At 45.5% G+C, this 24633-nt stretch overlaps 1 protein-coding gene and 1 long non-coding RNA gene across 6 annotated transcripts in view; both read right to left on the bottom strand.

Annotated features, from left to right (window-relative positions):
* MYRIP (myosin VIIA and Rab interacting protein) overlaps window positions 1-24633 on the bottom strand; it is a 347454-nt gene that overhangs the window by 144024 nt on the left and 178797 nt on the right. The window lies entirely within an intron of this gene.
* On the bottom strand, window positions 867-2344 carry LOC132535232 (uncharacterized). The gene is made up of 2 exons (XR_009547006.1): window positions 1820-2344; window positions 867-1081 (listed from the first exon to the last, which is right to left on the bottom strand). It is a non-coding gene; the product is annotated as an uncharacterized LOC132535232 (long non-coding RNA).

The raw sequence follows: 24633 nt of genomic DNA, 5'->3' as shown, positions 1-24633 counted from the left end.
CAACCTGCCTCTTTCTTTTTGTTGAGAAAGCCAGAGCAGACAATGACGAGGGACTCCAGGACTGTGACTCTCAGCTCTGCCAACCAACCACCTGGGAACTCTGAACCCTCCATGGGCAGAGCATCTTTTGAAGAACCTGTGTCCTGACTCTTCCCTTCTCAGGCATCAGATTCAAGGATTCTTATCTCTGACTCAACATGACAGGGCTTCCATACTAGACACACTGGGAAAGTCTATCTGGAAGGCTAGAAGAGAACCTACCCTATGACCCCGCAATTCCTCTCCTAGGGACATATCCTAAGAAACCCAACACACCATCCAAAAATATCTGTGTATACCTATGCTCACAGCGGCACAATTTGTAACAGCCAAAACCTGGTAGCAACCCAGGTGTCCAACAACAGATGAGTGGCTGAGCAAGTTGTGGTCTAGATACACAATGGAATACTACTCAGCTATTAAAAATGGTGGCTTCATTTCCTTCACCCCATCTTGGATGTAGCTTGAAGGAATCATATGAAGTGAGATCAGCCAGAAAGAGAAGGATGAATATGGAATGATCTCACAGGCAGAAGTTGAAAAGATCAGAAGGGAAAACACTAAGCAGAACTTGGACTGGAGTTGGTGTCTTGCACCAAAGTAAAAGACACTGGGGTAGGTGGGGTATTTAGGTCCTGGAACATGATGGCAGAGGAGGACCTAGTGGGGGTTGAACTGTCATGTGGAAAACTGGGAAATGTTATGCATGTACAAACTATCGTATTTTACTGTCGACTGTAAACTATTAATCTCTCAGCAAAGAAATGAAAAAAAAGGAAGGAAGAAAGAAAAGGAAAGTCTATCTGGCAATTAAGAGGTCCAGTTGATTTACTCTTACTAAAATGTTTAATGATTCCACATACACAAGGTGTCATGAGGTGCAGACTGCCATGAAGACACTGTGAAGAAGAGAGAACTAGAGACGTGGACTTTAAGGCAGGACTGGGAGGGGAAAGCAGAGTAAAGACTATGTTTCTGCAGTGACATCACACAACTTTAAAGGAAGCTGGGTTCTGCACCCGTGGGTCTTGGATCTGTGTGCCTGGATTTGTATTGAGAATTGAAGCTCAGAAGAGTGAGAGGATTCAGAGAATTCTTTTTTTTTCCTGGAGGGGGGTTGTAAAGAAGTGGGGGCTGGGTGGTGGGTGGCACACTTGGGTAAGTGCACGTAGTACCAAGAGTAAGGACTCATGCCGAGAATCTGGGTTCGAGACCCTGGCTTCCCACCTGTAGGTGGGAAACTTCACAAATGGTGAAGCAGGTCTACAGGTGTCTCTCTTTTTCTCTCCCTTTCTATTTCCCCCTCTTCTCTTGGTTTGTCTCTGTCCTGTATAATAAAATGGAAAAACAGCTGTCAAGGGCAGTGGATTCATAGTGCCGGCACCAAGCCCCAGTAAGGACCCTGCAGAAAAAAAAAAGTTGAAGCGGCAGGGCAGATCAGGAGGCTGCATTCAGAATAAAGATGGGTGAGAGTGTTCACTGTGGTCTCCATGGGCAAGATGGGGAGGCAGTTAAGGCTGAGTTGGTTGGGTAGTCTCAGCGTGTTCTTGGTTGAGAGGCTCTTTACAGCTGTCTGGTACCCGGTCCTTGGGTGAGCAGGGCAGAGGACTGGTGATTTTTAAGGTGACAGCCTGTTAAAGGGGTTGGTTGGTGGGTTATAATTCTCATTGGTATGCTGTTCACTATCATGGGAAATTACCAGATTTTTCCAGGGTCACCAATTTCTTCAGGCCAATTCTAAAGCATCAAGTACAGAAATGAGAGAAGGTAGCTATCATACCTGTTTCTTAAGCAGCAGTCTTAAGGCTTACACTCAGTTCTAACTTCCTTCCTGAACACTTCCTCTGCAAACCACCCAGTGTCTGTTCCACTGAAATGACTTTCCCCAAAGTTCCAAGACCTCTCCTCTTTTCTCAAGGTCATCTGTGATCTCAGTCCAGACTTCATGTATCTGACTTTGTTGTTTCTGAAACGCTCTTCTTCCTCTGGCTTCCATAAGGTTTTTTGTCTTCTAAAATGCTGACTTCCCTTTGCCTATGAGTCCTCTAATTTCACCCCTCTGCAGACTCTTGCTTCGCCTCTGCCTACTGTTCAAAGCCAGCACTATCTAAGACCACATCTCCACACTCACCCACTCCCCGGAATAGAATGAACCCAGTGGCTAGAGCCCACGGTTTTAACTGGCATCTCTTCAATCTGCTAAACTCCTCACACTCCTGCTTGCTAGACATCTCCACGCATGCCTCACTTCAAACGGAACATGTCTTGACTTCACCGGGGCCCTGCATCCCTTACGTCCCAGTGACTCGGCCCTCTGACAAGCCAGCTGAGTGACGTTTGCTATGGAGTCTCTCTCCCGCATTATGACCTCACTGCCAAGGCCAAGTCACCTGGGTAACCACCCAAAGCCTTCTGTTTGGCTCAGTCCCACTTCCTCCTTCATTCCTTTAAGCTTCATGATCACTCCCAAATGTGAGGCAATGCTGTGGTAGGTTTTATGTTTTAGAAAGATGGTTTCCCATTAACTCAGGGTACAGTGAGGCATATTATGTTGGCAGCCTAGACCCCCAGTAATTTTCATTTGTAGTTCTCACCCCAGAGTCCATCTCACTGGTGTAAGACTTGACATCAACTATTGGTCAACTCTAGAAAAGAACTGCCATTAAGACATAAAATGCAGGGGACTGGACTGTGGCATACCTGGCTAAACACACATAGTACTAAGCCAAGGACCCACTGCCAGGATTCAGGTTCAAATCTTTGCTCCCCACCTGCAAGGGGGGGGGTGCCTCACAAGTGGTGAAGCAGGTCTGCAGGTGTGTGTGTGTGTCTGTCTGTCTGTCTATATATCTCCCCCTTCTCTCTCAATTTCTCTCTGTCCTATTCAATACAAGGGGAAAAAAGGGGCTGGGGTTATGGTGCACGTGTTTGAACGCACATGTTACAGTGCACAAGGACCCAGGTTTAAGCCTCAGACCCCACCTTTAGGGGGAAAGCTTTGCAAGTGGTGAAGCAGTGCTGCAGGTCCCCCCCCCCCATTCCTTTCAATTTCTCTGTCTCTACCGAATAAATAAAGATAAAATTTTTAAATAAAGATAAAAAATTTAAAAAGGGGGGGGATAGACAGTGGAAGTGGTAGATTCCTAGTGCTGGTACCAAGTTCTAGAGGTAACACTGGAGGCCAAAAAAGACTTAAAATGCAGACAGTCAGTTTCGCCTCTGGTAGAGATATTTGGGATTTTTTTTTTCATATTTCTCCTACTTTAGGTTATAATTCATCTGAGCTTTGTGCCTTCCATTAGTCTTGCTCAGGGATACTCAAGTTCTGCTCTGGTCACAGGCTATGTGAAGACTGAAACTGTACCTCCCTTTCCTGTCTCTCCCTCACCCCCTCCTCTAGGTCAGGCTGAATCTTACCTCTCACATGACTCATCCCAGGCATCACCCATGTCCAGAAGACTTGCCAGAATGGTGAGGAGCCTATTTAATATCATGCCACATTAAAATTTTGTTTCCTCTCACAATAATTTATGTTAATTTTTAAAAATTATCTTTATTGGGAGTCGGGCTGTAGCGCAGCGGGTTAAGCGCAGGTGGCGCAAAGCACAAGGACTGGCGTAAGGATCCCGGTTCGAACCCCGGCTCCCCACCTGCAGGGGAGTCGCTTCACAGGTGGTGAAGCAGATCTGCAGGTGTCTATCTTTCTCTCCTCCTCTCTGTCTTCCCCTCCTCTCTCCATTTCTCTCTGTCCTATCCAACAACTACAACAACAATAATAACTACAACAATAAAACAACAAGGGCAACAAAAGGGAATAAATAAATAAAATAAATATTAAAAAAAATTTTAAAAAAATTATCTTTATTATTTATCGGATAGAGACAGTCAGAAATTGAGAGGGAAGGCGGTGAAACAGAGAGACACAGAGACACCTGCAGCCCTGTTTCACCCACCACTCACAAAACTTTCCCCTTGCAGATGGGGACTGGGGGCTCAAACCTGGGCCCTTGTGCATTATAACACGTACGCTCAACCAGGTGCGCCACACTTGGCCCTGGAAGAATTTATGTTCTTATAGATAGGCCCAGTCACATAATTTGCGGGTCCAGTGAAAAATTAAAATGTATGCCTCTCCCCCACTTTGTTAAAGCATTATTACGAATCTCAAAACAAAAGCTAGAATCCAAGTCTGACCCTCTGTATGGGGTAGAAATGGAGTCCTTGCCTGTATCCCCAAGCTTGGTCTAGGAGCTGCTATCTAGCAGGTATTCTGTAACCATTTGTAGAATCGATGACTGCAATGATGTGTGACTATTCACAGCTAGCTGTCATTCATGCTTATTGTGATCCAATTAAACAATAGCTTGATCTTGTGGCCTGGAACAGTCGTGTAGTGTATTGACAAAGCATCTGGAAGCTGACAGACTCAGCAGTTATCCTCCCCATACATGTCACTGGGTTAACTCTTGTTTAATAGAAAGAGGCTTGGCAAAACACAAAATTCAAAATCCAATCATATGTCGCTGACAAGGGGCAAGTCAAAAAAAATGATAGAGATGATTAGAGGTGAAGGTAAAGGCCAGAGAGCAGCAGGTGAACACAGAGACAGGCAGCAGACCAAACCGGACAACACAATTCTCAAGAAAAGCCTGTTGAATAAGAAAGGGGGTTATCCTTCCACTGATGAAGCAAATAACCTGCAGTGAAGGCACAAGAGCTGAAACAATAAAATACACGTATAAAACAAACCATTAGAGGGCCAGGCAGTAGAGCACTGGGTTAAGCATACATACTACGAAGCGCAAGGACCCATGCAAAGAACTGGGTTTAAGCCCCGGCTACCCACCTGCAGGGGGAAAGTTTCACAAGCAGTGAAACAGGTCTGCAGATGTCTGTCTGTCTGTCTGTCTGTCTCTCTCTCTTCCCCTCCCTTCTCAATTTCGCAGTCCTATAAAAAAAAAAAGTCAAAACACAAATGACCAGGAGCAGTGGATTCATAGTGCAGGCATCAAGCTCCAGTGGTAACCCTGGAGGCAAAAATAAATAAATCAATTAATTTAAAACATAAAATAAACCATTAGGAAAATAAAGAGAGGTTAAAAATACACCAGGGTGGCGGGGGCTTTATAAAAGCTGTCTTGGGGAGTTACAACGGGTGTAAGCGGGTGGTAGCGCAGCGGGTGTGGTGCAAAGCGCAGGGACCAGCGGAAGGATCCCAGTTCGAGCCACTGCTCCTGGAGGCCATTTTTCCCTTTTGTTGCCCTTCCTCGTTTATTGGTGGTGTTGTTACTATTATTGTTGTCATTGTTGTTGGATAGGACAGAGAGAAATGGAGAGTAGAGGGGAAGACAGAAAGGGGGAGAGAAAGATAGTCACCTGCAGACCTTCACCTTCACGGCCTGTGAAGTGACTCCCCTGCAGGTGGGGAACTGGGAGCTTGAACGGGATTCTTACGCTGGTCCTTGAGCTTTGTGCCACAGGCGCTTAACCTGCTGTGCTACAACCCGGCCCCTTACCCAGACAAAATCTTAACAGAGACCCCAATGTAGAGACTGTTCGGGGTGGGGGCATTGGCACACTTGGGCTAACAGAGAACTGTGCACAAGGACCGGGGGTTTGAGATGCTGGCTCCACATCTGCGGGGGAAGGGGCATTCACAAGCAGTGAAGCAGGTCTGTAGGTGTCTATCTTTCTCTTCCCTCCCCTCCCCTCCCCTCTCAATTTCTCTGTCCTGGCAAATAAAATGGGTGGACAAAAAAAAAAAGGGAAAAAAAATGGCCATCAGGAGCGGTGGATTCACCAGTGATAAGCCTGGAGGCAAAATAAAAAAAAAAGGAAGCTTCAGGTAAAGTCTCTTTTTACGAAGACAGGCATCAAGGACAAACCACAGAGATGAAAATTCAAACCATTTGCAAATTAGATCTTTATACTCCTCACCTAAAATTCATTCCTCTTGGATAATTCTTCCATCTAAAAATAAATTACAAGTGGACTTGTACTCTGGGATTCCAGCTGTTTATTATTCTCTTCACAGGTAGGTGAGACTGGCTGGAGAAACCTGCTGCTTCATTTGACAAGTGGTGCAGACAGACCAGGAGGACCCAGGTGCTCCCTGACCCCTGAAAACACTGATGACATCCTAACTTAAATGGTACAAATAGACATTCTATTTTTTTTTTTTTTGCCTCCAGGGTTGTTTTTGTGGCTCAGTGCTGGCACTACATATCTACTGCTCTTGGTGGCCATTTTTCCCACTTTTTAAAAAAAAATTGGATAGGGCAGAGAGAGATGGAGAGAGGAGGGGGAGCTAGAGATGGAAAGAGAAAGAGAGACACCTGCAGACCTGTTTCACTGCTTGTGAAGTATTCCCCCTGCAGGTGGGGCACCGGGGGCTTGAACGGGGATCCTTGTGCAGGTTGTTATGCTTACTGCTATGTGCACTTAACCGGGTGTGTCACCACCTGGCTCCTGACATTATAATCTTTGAAAAATGTGTAACACATTTACTAAAATTCAGAGTAAGTCAAAAACATTGACCACAACTTAAGACTTGGATCAGCTGGAGATAACATCTATTCTGTAATAAAGCACTGACTTAAAATGTAACTTTACTGAAAACAAAGGGAATTGTGGTGGCGGTGGTGGTGGTGGGGAGACTACATTCCCCTGATAAATGGCAGGAAATAACAGATAAAGTCTAAAGTGGAACAACTTACAAAGAACCTCAGGCTCATTAGAGAGAGAGGTGGAGGAAAAAGAGGTGGTTAAAACAGTTTGCTTTTTTTTTTTGCCTCCAGGGTTATTGTTGGGGCTCATGCCTGCATTATGAATCCACTGTTTCTGGAGGCTATTTTTCCCATTTTGTTCCCCTTGTTATTACTGGATAGGACAGAGAGAAATCAAGAGAGGAAGGGAAGAGAGAGAAAGGAGGAGAGAAAGATAAACACCTGCAGACCTGCTTCACCGCTTGTGAAGTGACACCCCTGCAGGTGGGGAGCTGGGGTCTCGAACCAGGATCCTTACACCGGTCCTTGTGCTTTGCACTATGTGTACTTAACCTGCTGCGCTGTTGCCCAGCCCCCAATAGCTTGCTTTTAAAAAACAAATTTTCACTCTTTAAAATTTTTTTATTATGTTTATTTGTTAGATCAAGACAACCAGAAATTGAGAGGGAAGGGGGTGATGGAGAGGGAGAGAGACAGAGAGACACCTGCAGCCCTGCTTTACCACTCATGAAGCTCTCCCCCTGCAGGTGGGGACTGGGGGCTCAGATCCTCATCCTTGCACACGGTAATGTGTGTGCTCAACTAGGTGCGCCACCACCCATCCTACAAACTTTGACTCTCGAAACTTGTGCACATGCATCTTTAGTAATAGTCATACCTTAAAAATAAGGTGTAGTAGAGTGAGTGGTTTCATGGCTAGGTTAGGCTTTCAATTCAGTGTGATGAACCCATCTCTTTGTATCCTGGATTAAAGGTTTCAGTGACAAGAGTCCTACATAGGTTCAAAGTAACAGAGCTGGAAGTACGGTTGCTGCACCAGGGGAAATCATGGTTCAGGACTTGGAGAGGTTCTGATGATGGGAACACTGACCTTAAAGATAGAAAGGGCTTCAAAAGAGCTGCTTATCAGTGGGAAAAGGTGGCAGTTCTCAACATCTGATTACAAATAATGAGTGGCCCTAAAGTTGTCTATGTCACTGCCTTAGTACATTCCTTTGATAAGCAGACATTAGATGAATTCATGCAGAACTCCAAAAGCTTATGCATCACAGATGGACAAGGCCAGGCAAACACTGTTATGCTGCAAGGCCTGGGTATAATAAGACCCTGGACCCAGCTGCAAGGGCAGGTGGGGGGGGTGGGCTCATGAGTGGTGGAACAGTGCTGCAGGTGTGTACCTTTATCTACCCCCCCCCCACTCCTCCTCTGTCTCTATGAAGAAAGAAAACAGAAGAAATAGATGGAAAGAAGACTTCCGTTTCTGTTCATCTTTTCACTGGGAAAAACAGAGAGTAGAATTTATTGGAGTGACTGCATGTTAAAGCAAAAGCAGTTTAAGATAGGTTTGATTTTAATTTATTATTTTTAATTCTCATTATTACCTTTATTTATTGGATAGAGACAGCCAGAAATTGAGAGGGAAGGGGGTGACAGATAGGCAGAGAGACAGAGAGACACTGGCAGCCCTACTTCATCACTCGCAAAGCTTTCCCCCTGCAGGTGGAGTCTGGGGGCTCAAACCCTGATCCTTGAGCGTTGTGACATGTGTGTTCAACCAGGTGCGCCACCACCTGGTCCCCAAATAATTTTCCAATTTCAGAGAAAAAGAGAAAGCTAGAGAACTAATTTGTGAGGTTCAACCAATGCTTATGTTCTAGAAAGAAAGAAAGAAAAAAAAGGATGAAAGGAAGAAAACAAATAGTTCTAAAGAGTTGTCCAGCATGTTGGGGGTGTGGATCAATCAGCCAACCTCCGTGTCCAGCAGACAAGCAAATACAGAAGCCAGACCTCTTTTCCTTCTGCAGGTGAGAACCAGTAGAAGCCAGGTACTTGCACATAGTAACAGATGTATTTAACCAGACGCACCACCACCTGGCCCCACCAATCTTAGGTTTATATATAAACAACAACAACAAAAACGTCATGGCACATATAGTCAATGGAGTACCACTCAGTACTCAGAAGTTTAAAATGACTATAATGAAGATAGAAAGAAAGGAAAAAAGAGTGGTTTGGGAGGTGGTGCAGTGGATAAGGCATTGGACTCTCAAGCAAGAGGTCCTAAGTTCAATCCCCAGCAGCACATGTACCAGAGTGATGTCTGGTTCTTTCTCTTGCTCCTATCATTTCTCATGAATCAATAAATGAAATCTAAAAAAAACATTTAAAAAAAGAAAGGAAAAGAGAGGGGGGGGAGAGAGAATAAAAGCATGGGGGCTGGGTGGTGGCGCACCCGGTTGAGCACACGTTACAATGCACAAAGGACCGGGGTTTGAGCCCCTGGTCCCCACCTGCAGAAGAAAACATTGCGAGTGGTCAATCAAAGCTGTAGGTGTCTCTCTCCCTTTGTATATTACCCTCTCAACTTCTGGCTGTCTTTATCTAATAAATAAAGATAAGAAATAAAAAATATAAAGAGAAAAGCATCTTGTAAATGATCAATGGTGACGTCAAAATCGTGACATTCCTGCTGCTGGGTTGTGCTTCCTTCAATGTGGTTAGCTTTTTTTTTTTTTTAATATTTATTTCCTTTTGTTGCCCTTGTTGTTTTATTGTTGTAGTTATTATTGTTGTTGTTATTAATGTCATCGTTGTTGGGTAGGACAGAGAGAAATGGAGAGAGGAGGGGAAGACAGAGAGGGGGAGAGAAAGACAGACACCTGCAGACCTGCTTCACCACCTGTGAAGTGACCCCCCTGCAGGTTGGGTGCCGGGGGCTCGAACCAGGATCCTTACACAGGTCCTTGCGCTTTGCGCCACGTGCGTTTAACCCGCTGCTCTACCGCCCGACTCCCAGTTAGCTTTTAAAGTTTGGTTTTAAAAAGTGTTATTCTGAAGTATATCTGCAAAGACTCCATTTTATATAATCCCAACAATATGGGGAAAAGCAAAACTATGGAGGCAGTAAGAGCAGGGGTCGCCATGGGCTTGGGTGGAGGTAGGGAGGCGTGAGGAACAAACAGGTGGAGCCCGGGTTATTTTTTTAGGGCAGTGAAACTATTCTGTGTGGTACTGTCATGACAGACAGACTGATATCATTCTACATTTGTCAAAACCTATGTATGATATATTCAAACAAATATCTAACCTATGGACTTAATAGTAGTGTACCAATATCAACTTAATTATAACACATGGACCATACTAAGATAAGATATTAATAACAGGAGGAAAGTGTGTGTGTGTGTGTGTGTGTGTGTGTTGAAGCTCTAAGAAGGGATATAGGAACTCCATGTATTTTTAGCTTAATTTTCCTATAAGCTTAAAAATACGCAAAAGTTTATTATCAGCAGTCTAGAAAACAATCTATTGTATTGTAAACATGCAGAAAAACACAGAGAATATAAGTATTTATATTTCATCTAATAAATGTGAGTCACAATAAAAAACCCGACTATAACAATGTGTCCTCTGGGATTAAATAGGTCATAACTAGTGAAGTAGGAAAGGAAGTGATGGACAACTATGGGGTGATTTCACTCATCAGTGGAATACAGAGAACTGAAACACACAGACTTCAAAAGAGAAAGAGCACATATATTTATTCAATTCATACTATGACCTTGGGGAAAGTATGGTGGTCACCGTGGGGGGGTGGGACACAAAACTTTGGTGGTGGGACCTGTGTGGAATGATACCCCCCCTTATTGTTTATTTATTTATTTTTTTACCAGAGCACTGCTCAGCTCTGGCTTATGATGGTGCGAGGGGATTGAACCTGGAACCTTGGAGCCTCAGGCATGAGAGTCTCTTTGCATAACCATTATACTAATCTAGCCCCACACCACCCCACTTATCTTATGAATTACTTATGAATTACTACTGACTCACTAATGAAAATAAAAATTAAACAAAGAAAAAGTGCTCAAGCCTGAAAGGGTTGTGTGATTTTTTGCGGAGTCCAGTACAGTGGAAGAGACACACATGAGAGCACGTGACCAGAAGGTTTTCTAGAACCAGGACTCAGAGTGAGTGAACTACACACTCAGAGGGGGGCACACACCACGGGTCAGTCATTAGAACATGGCCATACAACAGAGCTCTGAAACGGGGTCTGGAACGACTCTGTTGTGAATGTGCTGGGGATGTGGAGGGTTGACAGATAACATTTGTGCTGAGATACTGGGGGATTCAGGGAATAAAGCCTTTTCACAGCAAGGTATGAAGAAGTAAGATCTTGGAAATGAATTCCAGAAATAAGAAAGAAAAAAAAGATAAAAGTTGAAAATAGCTATTTCTAAGAAACAGAAGTGGGATGATAACAAAACCATTTAGAGAAATGGTTGATAACCTGAAAGGATGCATATTTATGGCTTAGTACAATAAAATTAAATAAGTTAAAAAAATAAAGGAGTAATTTTTCACTTTTAGGGCCCCTGGAAGAAATCTCTTACTGCCCCTTCTGGGTGAGGGAGGACTCAATTATCATGTTGCTGCTCTGAGCAAAACCTAAATTTTTCGGTGAAATCCCCAGAAACATGTATGTGCCCTCCCCCAAACTACTTGTGGGGTTCGTCTGGAGTAGTTCAGTGTTCTTCAAGCCAGATGCAACTCTTCTATTCCCAGGAATAGAAAAATAACATTTGTGCTGGGGTACTGGGGGCTTCAGAGAATAAAGCCTTTTCACAGCAAGGTATGAAGAAGTAAGATCTTAGAAATGAATTCCAGAAGAAAGAAAGAAAGAAAAAAAGGTAGAAGTTGAAAATAGCTATTTCTAAGAAACAGGAGTGGTATAGCAAAACTCATTCTTCTCATTAGAGAAACGATTGATAACGTGAAAGGATGTAGGAACAGAAAAGTTGCATCTAAGCTCGGGCACCCAGTCCCCAGAGAAGGCAAGTCTGCAGAGAAGGCGGCCATGACTTTCACTTCTGGCACATCAGGTTTCTGTATTATCAACAGAAGAACAAAATCCTACCTGTTTCTGTAAAGCAGTCAATGAAAGAGTGGGGGGGGGGAGGAGAGGAGACACATTTCCCTTCCCCCCCTCATGTATCTGAAACAAAACCAATAGTTCAAAATGTCCTTTAAAATTAATTTTTCAATGCTTAGATATTTTTGTTCAAAATGACAAAAAGCTGGCCTATCCCATAGGACAAAAATGACCCAGTTCTGTTGGAAAACAAATATGAAGACAACCAAGCAGTCTATAACAAAGGATTATAAGAAATAATACTTAGCTGTGAAATAAAGGACAAGTCAACATTAACGACCACAATTACCGGAAGGGCAAACGCTAGAAGAAGAAGACTGGAATGGGTCACTTTCTCCCTGTCAAGTTCTTCTACCCAGATCTAGTTCCAGTGTCTCAAGGAAGAATTAAACACCAGGACACAGGGAACGGGTTTCAGCATCTTCGCTCCATGTTCTCATGGCTGGAAAAGCCCAAAGACAGAGGCTGAACTAGGAATTCTTCTGAGGAAAACACTCATTTCCAGCAGAGAGCAATCCCACAGTGAAGGGACAGAGCGGCACCATCATCTGTTGCTATCACGGGCTTTAGAAGGAGGTGCAGAAAGCTGCAAAGTCTCAGACAACCACGCTGAGAACACCCCCCAAACCCGTTCCCCCCCCCCCCCTCCGCCTCACCGACTCATTTGCAACAGGGAGAGAGAGCCACCAAAGCACATTTAAATCTGCCCAGTTTAAGTCTAATTTGGTGGAGGAAATGTCATGTGAACTTTTTTTTTTTTTACTTTCTTTCTCTGTGAATTCAAGATCCTTGACAATATACAGAAAAAGCCAAGACGCGGTTGCATTTGCATCTTGTGCTTTCCTGCCAGACACTGGGGATGAAAGAGCTAGCAACTCTGACTTAGCAGGGAAACTAATAAACCTGGGCGAGAGATTCCACAGCTGCTTTGTAGACACACACACACACACACACACACACACACACACACACACACACACACACACACACACACGCTGGAGCAGATGAGGAGCACCAAGACTCTCTGAGCTGAATTCCTCTGAGCACCTCTCCGTCCCCCTAAGTCACTGAGCTCTTCTTTGGCGAGATCTGCATTAAGCAAAGGGCTCATGGCATCAGCAGAGGAAGATAGGTTCCCTTCCCAATGTCCCAGCTGTTTGGGCAGAGAGACCTCTAAGTGGGCACTGTGCTGGTCCTAGGCTCTGTAGACACTCAGGAGGCTCTGAGCTCTCGGTGTCATGTCGTGGGACATTGCCTTGGGGGTGCGAATCATGCCCATCTGCTACCGGTCCCACCTCTGGAACGGGAGCCTGACGTGTGTGTGTGTGTGTGTGTGTGTGTGTGTGTGTGTGTGTGTGTGTGTGTGTGTGTGTTTATTTTAGCATTATCCACCACAGTGGACTTCAGGATTTGAAACAGAAAGATGTATTCCATCTGTACAGAGCCAAAAATATCTCTTGAGAGGGGACTTGAATAAATTTGTCTTTAGAGATTTTTTTCCCCCCTTCCTCCGAAATTAAAACCACTGACCAGAATTCAACCAAGCATTTTAGAAGCTGTCCTTTAGAAAGACTGCAGAGTTTCGTCACTGTGAGAACATCACAGTGCAGATTAAGAAGACAACTTGGGCATGAACTATGAGCTCTGACTCTTCAGGTTTCCAGCTGTGGGGTGGACAAATTCCTTGAGTTCCAGGGCCAGGGAGTGGTGCACCTGGTTAAGCGCTCACATTACAGTGCGAAAGGGCCCAGGTTCAAACCCCTGGTCCGCACCTGCAGGGAGGAAAGCTTCACAAGAGGTAAATCAGAGCTGCAGGTGTCTCACTGTCTCTCTCTCCCTCTCTATCTCCCCCTCCCCTCTCAATTTCTGTCTCTATCCAGTTAAAAATTCTTTGACTTCCTTTTCATTAGTTTCCACATCTGCTAAATGGGTGCATAGAAACTTCTTAGTGGGGCCATGCTTAGGAACAGTACTTAGCGTGCTAGAGGCTCTTGACAATACTAGGTACTATCTAGAAAAGCAATCCCCCACTTCCATAAGGCTTCTTTGCTGTTTGGTGGGAGGGATCTCTTTGCAAAGGCAGTGATTCAAAGCCCAGCCTCTGAAGAAGCTGAGAACTTCCATGACAACGGATGAACCTTGTTTTTTTTCTGGGCACTGGCAGGGCTACTGATACCAGGGTCTGGAGATGCAGAAAGAAAGGAGGTAGGATGGTGAGCAAAGCATTAACACTTCACCCCAACAGTACACCAGGGGCTCTGCCAAGCAGCACAGATGCTGCATCTCAGCGTCTCCAGATTTTTCTTACAGTTGTCATATTGCCTGGTGGAGAAAGTTACCAGATTCTCTAAGATGAGGCTTTTGCCTAGTGCTTTATCCTTACAGCTTCTCTCAGCCTGACTGCTCCAAGATTGGGCGTTGGGAAGAGATCCCTTGGGCAGAGAATGTGATTTTCCAGGCTGCTCAAATAATAGCTGCCCTGGAGTTAGTCCAGACACCCCTCCAGGCAGTGCTTGCCGTGAGTTCATGCACAAGTTCTGGCCTGCGGGTGGCCCCTCCTGTAACCAGGGCTGATACAGACAGATCTACTAAAATGATCTGGGATATCTATTTATTTATCTAGTTACTACCAAAGTTATCACTGGGGCTCAGTGCCTGCATACCCCACTGTTCTTGGTGACTATGCCTTTTCTTTCTTGTGGATAAAGGGTGAGACAGAAGATGAGAAGGAAAGAGACACACAGAGAAGGAGAGACACCAAAGCATTAGTCCAGCGCAGTAACCCCCCTCCCCCTGCACAGATGCTCCCATGTGGTGGTCCTTGTATACTGTACCAGAAGATCCACCGGCCAGGCCCTGATCTGTAACTTCTTTTTAAAAAATATTTATTTATTCCCTTTTGTTGTTTTACGGTTGTAGTTATTATTGTTGTTGTTGTTGATGTCGTCATTGTTGGACAGGACAGAGAGAAATGGAGAGAGGAGGGGAAGACAGAGAGGGGGAGAGAAAGACAGACACCTGCAGACCTGCTTCACCACCTGTGAAGCGACTCCCCTGCAGGTGGGGAGCCGGGGGCTCGAACCGGGATCCTTCAGCTGGTCCTTGTGTTTCACACCATGTGCACTTAACCCGACTTCCTATCTGTAACTTCTTTGGTTGTTTAGTTAAGGTTTTTTGTTGGGTGGAAGTTGAATTGATGGCCTCAAAATCATCTGCAAACAGAAGTCTCCTCATTGAGTTATCAATTATTTCAGATGCATGACTCCATCCTCAGCATCCCCTTTACTGGACACAGTGGGAACACAGGGAAGGGGGGGGGATGCACTTCACGTTGGAATAGTTAGAAGAGAGACATGGCAAGTATGAGTCTAGAGGCAGAGTGCTGAGGGCCTCTCTGCAATGCAATGTGACCAGGCTCGGATCATTTTTCTCCCCTGAAAATACATCCTCATCTGCGGGGCTCCCTGAGCTCATGCATCCAACTTTTTGGCAAAGTTTAGGATGTGACTGCCATTTGGGGTGGACACAGTGATCTTGGAAATCCCATGGATGCCAACCAAGCGTTGAAAGCAGAGCAGTCATAGATGTGACGCAAGAGCTTGGACCTAGTGTGCGTGTCTGTGAGTGTGCACGTGTGTGGGGCAGGGAAATACCTGTATGTGTGAGAGAGAAAAGGGGAAGAGCGTATTTATGTGTGAGAGAGAGAGCCCAGGAGAGACAGTTATTATACACATCATTCAAACATGTGTGAGAGAAAGAAGGATGGGGAGAGAAGAGGGAGGGTGGAGGGGTAAGGAAAGGAGGGAGAGGAAGGAGGGAGAATAGAAGGAGAAGGAAAGGAGGAGGGGAGAAGAGAGGGAGGGTAGTGGAACTTGCAGAAAAGGCACCGTGACAGAGCAGTTGTGGTATGTGAGAGAAAAATGGGGTGAGGGAGGTGGAAAGAATGCAAGGGAGAGAAGGGAATGGAGAGATGGTATTCATAGTGTGTGCGTGTGTGCAACTATGTGTGTGTAAGAGAGAGAGAGAGAGGAGAGAGAAAGGAGAGAGAGGAGACAGAGAGAGAAAACAAAAGGAGAAAAGAGGAGGGGAGGGGAGGGGAGGGGAGAGAGGAGAGGAGAGGAGAGGAGAGGAGAGGAGAGGAGAGGAGAGGAGAGGAGAGGAGAGGAGAGGAGAGGAGAGGATGCTATGACCATTTGCTGGGTCACCATTTGCCTACACATTTACTGAAAACCTTAGAGAAGCACAGTGTGGAGATCTGAGGAATTCTCTCCCCTGACTAATTCTCACTATTTACCTCAAATGGTGGTGGGTATTATTTCATAGGGCTATTTTACAGTTAAACAGTCAATCAGCGACTCAAGATGTATTTGTCCAGAACATCTACCATGCCAGAAACTGGAGACAGCATGGTGGATAAGGAGTTTATGACCCAGTGAATTATATGGGAAATGCACATAAACTTGATATACGGGGGTGGGGCTGTACATGGGGAGAGTGGTATACAACACAGGAAGAGGGAGGGAGAAAGGACCTGTCAAGAGGTGCCATTGAAGTACAAGGGTGACAGAGAGAGGAAGGGGGGGAGAGGCAAAGAGGTGGAAGGACAGATGGGCCCTGCAGGCCTTTGCTGGATATTGAGGAGGCCTGTCTGTATCTCTAGAGCAGGCTGGATTCTCCACATCTGAAGGCAGAGCATCAGGAGACCCTTGAAGGGTCGGGCCCTCTGTGTCAGCGCCTGACTTCTGGCGCTAGTACCCACCAGTCTAGCTCTGCACTGGGGAGACTGGCTGGTCCTCACTGACAAGATGGACTGAGGCTTCTCAGAGCAGCACAACCTGTGTAGGCAACAGCTGGACGCTGACTCACTCCCTCTGCTGAGGGAAGGAGGATTCTAGGATCTGTTTACTGTTCCAGGCTTGATGCAGTCTTTCCGGAAGCTCTGCGAGGAATAGGCGGCCACACGTTTTTCTTTGTGAAGAACAGAGACAGCGCTGAACAAGCCACGTCTGGGGGAGGTGTGAGTTCAATTTAGGAGATTTTAAAAAGAGATTGTAGCAAAAAATAAAATAAAATAAAATCTTTATTATATAAAGATTATATTATAGCTTGGTATCCATTCATCCTCTTCTTGGGAAAAACAGTGCCCCAAATATTTGAGGAATCACCTCTGATTTATTAGTCCTTGGTAGATTTGACTTCACCTTGAGCGCCAAGAGTGGGCTTTGCTCTAATCAGATACAATTATATGATTAGATCAGGGGGAGATAAGTAGATCTGCAAAACTGGGCCATTGAGACATGCCTCAGATGCCCGTTTAGCCACTGGGAGTGGGGTGGTTTCCGAGGATGTGTGATCAAGACAAACGAGAGACTAGAGTTAATGGCCATTTTGCTACAGTGAGAAGTCTGCAGCTTCAGTCTGGCAGCAGACAGCAATGGTGAAGAATGACACTGAGTCTTGAAGGTTTTGTTTGAACTCCAAATATAACAATAACTGAAGCCACACTGCCTTTGAATTCTTTCAATTGCATAAACAAATACATTTCTTCTTTCTTTTTTCCTTTCTTTTTCTTCTCTCTCTCTTTTGCTTCTAGTCTTATCACTGGGGCTTAGTGCTGGCACTATAAATCCACTGCTCCTGGTGACCATTTTTTTTCCATTTTATTGGTTAGCACAGAGAGAAACTGAGAGGAAAGAGAGGAGGAGATAGAGAAGGAGAGACAAAGACACCTGCAGACCTGCTTCACTGCTTGTGAAGCGTCTCTGCTGAAGATGGGAAGTGGGGGCTTGAACCCGAATACTTGTTTGGTCCTTGTGCTTAGTACTATGTGCGTTTAACTGGATGTGCCACTGCCTGGCCCCCCATTTCTTTTCTTTAAGCCATACTAAGCTGGGTCTTCTGTTATTGGTGATCCACAGAGACCTGACTGAAACAGGTGAATGGGAGTCTCAGTCTCTATCAAGAATCTACAATGCAGGGAACAGGTATACAACCAGGAGATGATGACTGGTCTACTGTCCCTGTCACCAGGCTGCATAGAAGTCTGAATGAGAAATCAGCATCTGAGAAATCAATGTCCACATGCTGCAAAGAAAAGGAGCTGGGTTGTCTTAACCCAGAAGCTGAGATAAGAAGGCCAGTGGGAGGACTGCAGAGCCTGAGTGGGTCTGTCACTGGGTGAGAAACACCAGTTCTAGAGACAGACAAGACTGTTTGTTCACCCCAGTGCAACCTCTCTGTCTTCACTATTTACCTCAACTGGCGGGTGGGTATTATTTCAAAGGGCTATTTTACAGTTAAACAGTCAATCATCCACTCAAGATGTATCTGTCCAGCACATCTACCATGCCAGAAACTGGAGATAGCATGGTGGATGAGGAGTTTATTACATGGGACAGGCACATAAACTTGATATACGGGGGTGGGGCTGTAGACATGGGGGAGAGTGGTATACAACATAGGAAGAGGGAGGGAGGGAGAAAGGTCTGTCAAGAGGTGCCAATTATGAAGTACAAGGGTGACAGAGAGAGGAAAGGGGGGAGGCATAGAGGTGGTAGAACAGATGGGCCCTGCAGGCTTTTGCTGGATATTGAGGAGGCCTGTCTGTATCTCAGGAGCTGAAGAAAACACAGACAGGTTGCCTCTGGATAATTAAGAGTTTGAAACAAATTATGGTCTCTGGTCTTGCATTTAATTGTCGTGGTACTGAGGCTCGGGTGAGCACAAGGATGTGAAGAGAAGCAAATTCTGAGAAGTTCCGTGCCTCTCACCACTGAGTCCGAGCAAGACTGAGACCAGGATGAACTGCAGTGGTGAAGGTGTACTGTCTCCCCAGTTCTGGGGCAGAAACTGGCAGTAGAAAATGGTAAATCTGCCCTGGAGATAACTAGCTCCATGGGAGATTCTGGGAAAGGTGTGGTGACTAGGCACAAAACTGTGATGTATTGCGAGCCTTGGACCTCCTGGAACACGAAAGCCCGTGGCTGGCAGAACTTGCTAGGCTGGGAGTATCTGAGACAGATAGCCTCTGGCAGCCAGTGGTGGTGACCTGTGTCCACAGGCCAGCAGAGTGGGGCAGTGGAAAGATGGGAGATTTCCAAGTCAGAAAGATGAGATTCCAATTCCAAGCTCAGTGCCTAGTTCCTTGTGAGACTTGAAGCAGGTTACTAACCTCTCCGAACTAGTATCCTGCTCTATAAACTGCGTAAAATGTTTTTCTCTTTTTGAAGGTATAATGAGTTAATGCATACAACATGTCTGGTAGTCAGGATGTGTTTTGGCTTTCAATCTCTTCTCTTTTTGTCAGGGTTCAGGGTGACCCTGAAGCATGTGTGACTCTTCTTCTTCTAGCGTTTGCCCTTCTTTCGTAGCCAGTCAACAGCGTCAGGTTGAGCCTGATGTAAAGTTTCGAGACCTCCTTTGAATCAGTAGAGGTGGCAGTCGTTGACTATGTGGGTCATAGTCTGTCTGTAGCCGCAGGGGCAATTCGGGTCGTCTCTGGCTCCCCAGCGATGGAACATAGTGGCGCACCGGCCATGGCCTGTTCGATAGCGATTGAGGAGGGCCCGATCATAACGTGCTAGGTCAAAGCCGGGTTGACGCTTGCAGGGGTCTGTGATGAGGTGTTTGTTCTTGACCTCAGCTGACTGCCAACTCTGTTTCCAAGAGTCTGGAACAGAGAAGTTCAGTGTAGGCGTAGGGGACCAGATTGGGTGACGAGACGTCAAGCGTTGGACAGGGTGGGCGAAGATATCCGCGTATATTGGCAGGTCCGGTCCAGCGTAGACGTGGGAAATGAACTTAGATGATGCCGCATCCCGACGAATATCTGGCGGGGCGATGTTGCTAAGAACTGGCAGCCATGGAACCGGGGTGGAACAGATGGTTCCAGAAATTATCCTCATGGAGGAATATAATTTGGAATCGACCAAGTGGACATGGGGGCTACGGAACCATACTGGGAGACGTGCTAACTATACGCCTTGTCTTGATGCTGAATGCGAGCAACTACTAAAGCAGTATGATTGAGTCGGGCGACCCAGATGTGGCCGACCATCTCATTGCCTCCCTGGATGCAACACGCCAAGCCCGCTGGCAACAGCTCACGGAAAGTCTGAACTTCACCCACTCAAGTAGGAAGGCCTGGAAGCTTCTTCACAGTATGGGTTCTGGTAGCCAACCCCCTCCCATCTCCCATCCTCCCGTATCTCCAAACTCAGTGGCCAGTCACTTAACTCAAGTTGGACGTGCTAAGATCGACCCAGTCTGGAAAAGAGAAATTTCCCATGAGTGGTCATCCCACTTCCAGTTATCTTGTCCATCTCCAAAACTCTCTCCCTTTACACTATCTGAACTGGAAGACGCTTTGAAGAGGGTTAAACCAGGAACAGCTGCTGGCTATGATAACATCACCCCAGAACTCATTCTTAACCTGGGCCTCGCGGCAAAGAAGTGGCTCGCTTCATTCCTGTCCCACATCTTGGAATCTGAGTCTATGCCCAAAGTTTGGCGTCGTGCAAAGGTAATAGCGGTTTTGAAACCAAAGAAAGACCCAACACTGGCCGCCAGCTATAGACCAATTTCTCTCCTCTCCGTGTGTTACAAACTCCTTGAGAGGCTGCTTCTGTCACGTATTTCTCCTCTTACAGAGAAATTCCTATCACCCGCCCAAGCTGGTTTCCGCCCAGGAAGATCTACCTGCGAACAAGCCCTGGCCCTCTCAACTTACATTGAAAATGGATTCCAGAAGAATTTAAAGACAGGTGCTGTCTTTGTTGATCTCACAGCAGCCTATGACACAGCAGCCTATGACACAGTCTGGCACCGTGGTCTCCTAGTCAAGATCTCAAGATGCTTGCCTCCATGGGTGGCCAACACTATATCGTTTCTTCTCCAAAACAGAAGATTCCGGGTGCATCTGGGTGACAAGTCTAGCAGATGGAGACTTGTCTCAAGTGGCCTCCCCCAGGGCTCTGTTCTGGCTCCTATGCTATTTAATATTTACATCAATGACCTCCCAGAAACTTCTTCAAGGAAGTTCATCTATGCCGATGACATCTGCTGTGCAACCCAGGCATCCAACTTCGACATCCTCGAGGAAACACTCACGAAAGACATGTCTCTGATATCTGATTACTGTAAAAAATGGCCACTAATCCCTAGCACTGCTAAAATGGTATCATCTGTCTTCCATCTACACCATGCCTCAGCCTCGCGTGAGCTTAATGTGCAGCTTGGCGATACGAGAATCCGGCATGAAGCCTAGCCAGTCTATCTTGGCATTACTCTCGATCGCACTCTGTCATTTCACGAACATCTCATAAAAACTGCAGCAAAGGTGGGCGCGAGGAATCACATCATTGCAAGACTGGCCAGCTCCTCATGGGGCGCGAGCGCTCCCACACTACGATCATCCTCTCTGGCATTATGCTAGCATGTGTGATAAGATGTAGCTAATATAATTGATCTGGGGGAGAGGTCTGAATAGACATACCTATTCTTTTTTTAAAATTTTTTTTATATTTATTTATTTTCCCTTTTGTTGCCCTTGTAGTAGTTATTATCGTTGTTGCTATTAATGTCATCATTGTTAGATAAGACAGAGAGAAATGGAGAGAGGAGGGAAAGATAAGAGAGATGGAGAGAAAGCTAGACATCTGCAGACCTGCTTCACCGCCTGTGAAGCTACTTCCCTGCAGGTGGGAAGCAGGGGGCTCGAACTGGGATCCTTCTGCCGGTCCTTGCGCTTGGCGCTTAACCCACTGCGCGACCGCCTGACTCCCTATACCTATTCTTTTATTTATTTTCCCCTATTCTCTTATAAAATATATTTATTTAGGATAGAGACAGAGAAGTTGAGAGAGAAGGGAGATATAGAGAGGGAGAGAGAGAGAGAAAGGGAGACACTTTTCACGACTTGGGAAACTTCTCCCTTGCAGGTAAGGACTGGAGGCTTGAACCCAAGTCCTTGTGCATGGCAATGTGTGTGCTCTACCAGGTGTGTCACCACCCAGGCCTGGCATACCCATTCATCATGGTGCAAGATGACAGCCTTTCACAGTCTTTCCTGGCAAGTGGCTGTGGTCCAGGAGAAAAGGAGAAGGAGAGGGAGAAAGATCAAATGTCTAGGAAGAGCCCAAGGAAGGCTGAAGAAGAGCTACATATTGGTAGTGAAGTTCCCAGGCAGGATTTCTAGATGGAAAATCAGTTGTTGTTTTCGACGGGTTATGTTGTTTTCGCCGGGCTGGCTTCACGGGTGGGTACCAGACGACCAGGGACTCATGGTTGAGCTGTAGGCAGTATCTCTTTATTCATGCAGGATGCAGCACAATCTAAGACGAGCTAAGTTAAACTCAAGGTACTCTAAAACTCACAATGCTGTCTTTATATATACTTGCCAAGTAGGGTGGAAACAGGATGTGACATAGAGAGGGTGGAGAGAAAAGTGACTGGTGAAAATCAGAGTGTGACAAGGAGGGGATCAGGGTGTGACAAAGAGGGGGTGGAGCAGGCGAGAATCCTATCACTGAACCACCAATGCCCTGGAGGGAGTGCTTTATGTAAAAGTGATTTATGTAAATAGACCAAAGCTTTGAATGGGATTAAATCTATCCCTATATAGGCATATGGTTAAGCAGAAGCCAGGGGGAACTGGCATACTATCCAACAATCAGCGGCAAATTAAAAGTGTAAGTTAAGAAGACCTGGAGCCTCAGGAGTCACAACACACCCTTTGCAGTCACACACTGGGACTGTGTCTTTGAAGTGAGGTCAGGCAGGTGGGGGGGGGGGGGGAAGAAACATAAACAGATACTGCACAAAAGACATTGTAAGGACAGAATCCCTTTCAAGGTGTGAAGAGCCTCAGGCTAGCAATTTCTAGCTTCTGAAATGCAGTGTGATATGTCTCTACAGTGTCATTTCCTCTCATGCAATTCACATTCTTGGCACTGTACTAAGGTGAGACTATAAGGTGAAGACTTCCCTGGGCAATGTTAGCATGAGCTGTTCCTTCTGGGAAGTTCTGGGGAGGGAGGGGAAAGGAGCAAGCCAGACCCTTGGGTCAAGGATGAGGCTTCACAGCTATAACACATGCTCTATCATGCATGAGGACTTGGAACCACATGGGAACACATCTATATGAATACATATACACATGGGCCAGGAAGACCATTTAGCAACCCCTGTGAAACCCTGAGCACATTTTCTACCACCATCACATTAAAAAAGAGCCTTTATCTTGTTTGGATTCGATCTACTCTGTCAGCTGTTGATGCAGCTTGCATCGAATTCGCAGATCAAGCATGTGATTCAATGTGACAATCAGAAGTGACAAGCAAAATGCCCTGTGCCATGATGCTAATACTCATTAAGCCACTCTTCTCTTCTTTTTCAGATGCCATGCATGAGCACTAGCAAGATGCTGAGCAATTAGTTGTCTGCTAAAACATGTGCCGAGTAATTTGAATCGGGAGACATGTCACACGGTCATTAAAACTACTGTTGAAGAGAAATACAATACTCAATGGAAAGGAAGTGGCTTGTGCTAGAAGAAACAGTCTCATAGGACAGAATATCCAGATATGGAAACACAAACTCTGGGTTCTCATCATGAGCCAAGCCCTCCTCTCTACCTTGGCTGACATCCTGCTAGAGCCCCGTTGGAGAGATTTTTGAAAGATGAAAGACTCAAGTAGTTTTCAATATCTACTTACACCATACTAAGAATTTGTTATCTCGATAGAGATTTCCCCCCCCAAAGGACAAAAACAAATGAACTGAGAGAAGCACTTCTAGATTATTATTTGAGCTGCATTCAGTCTAGGAAGTGACTTGCCTTGATCTTTTCCCATCGACATAGACTCAGGTTCTTCTACAAATATACTACAAGGTATATTTGCATATACCTTGACCTGAAGATCTTGTATATAGTTTTAGAGATGAAAGCAGAAAGGTAAATGAAGTTTTTTTTCTTTGAGGGAAGCAAATACAATTGTGCACAATACGTTGCCAAGGTTATCCTGCTACAATAAGCCCAGAAGCATCTAACAGAAATAGACACTTCACTTAGAGCTAATGTATAAATGCTGTTCCCTAGCACCTCAGGAAAAAAAAAAAATCAAGACTCTTGCTCCCTTTTGGTTTGTTTGCATTTGGCTTTTGTTCAAGTTGAATTTTCTTTTTTTCTTTTTGAATCACAGATAAATCTGATAATCACTTCCAGAATCTGGACATGATCCAGCTATATGTGAATACACCTGGCCTTATGCCCAAGGGAGCACCTCAGATTGTCAAGGACCTGTATGGACAGCCACTGAGCTTAAAGATGACTCGTGAGGGTTACCAATGAAAAAGGATGCTATCAGGGGACTGAACATTAGCACACTGGGTTAAGTGTACATAGTACGAAGCACAAAGACCCACATAAGGATCCCAGTTCAAGCCCCCGGCTCCTCACCTGTGGGGGGGAATCACTTCACAAGCAGTGAAGCAGGCCAGCAGGTGTCTATCTTATTCTCTTTCTCTCTTCCCCTCCCCTCTCTATTTTTCTCTGTTCTATCCAAAAAACAAAATAAAATAAAAATGGCCACAGGAGCAGTGGATTCATAGTGCAGGAACTGAGCCCCAGCAATAACCCTGGAGGCAAAAAGGAAAGAAAGAAAGATACTGTTATCACAACCTCCACACACATCAATTTCTTCAGCTACCAGTTGGTACACTGGCCCTGCCACTTTGCCAATAGCTGAGAGAGCAGAACAACACACTGTGAGTGAAAATGCTCCACACATCTAAGTGCTAAACACAGTGTGGCTGCATGCTTCTTAAACTGCCCAGAAGTTTGTTTTGGGGTCAAGCCTGGAGACATGATGTTAAGCCATTTGTTTTATCCTCCCCATCTGGCTCTCTTCCTCTGATTGGCACCTCCGCAGGATGTGT

This window comes from Erinaceus europaeus, chromosome 21, assembly GCF_950295315.1.
Source record: "Erinaceus europaeus chromosome 21, mEriEur2.1, whole genome shotgun sequence".
In the NCBI taxonomy this organism is placed as follows: Eukaryota; Metazoa; Chordata; class Mammalia; order Eulipotyphla; family Erinaceidae; genus Erinaceus; species Erinaceus europaeus.
Note: the sequence above shows the minus strand (reverse complement) of the source record. Positions and strands in the feature narration are given on the sequence as shown.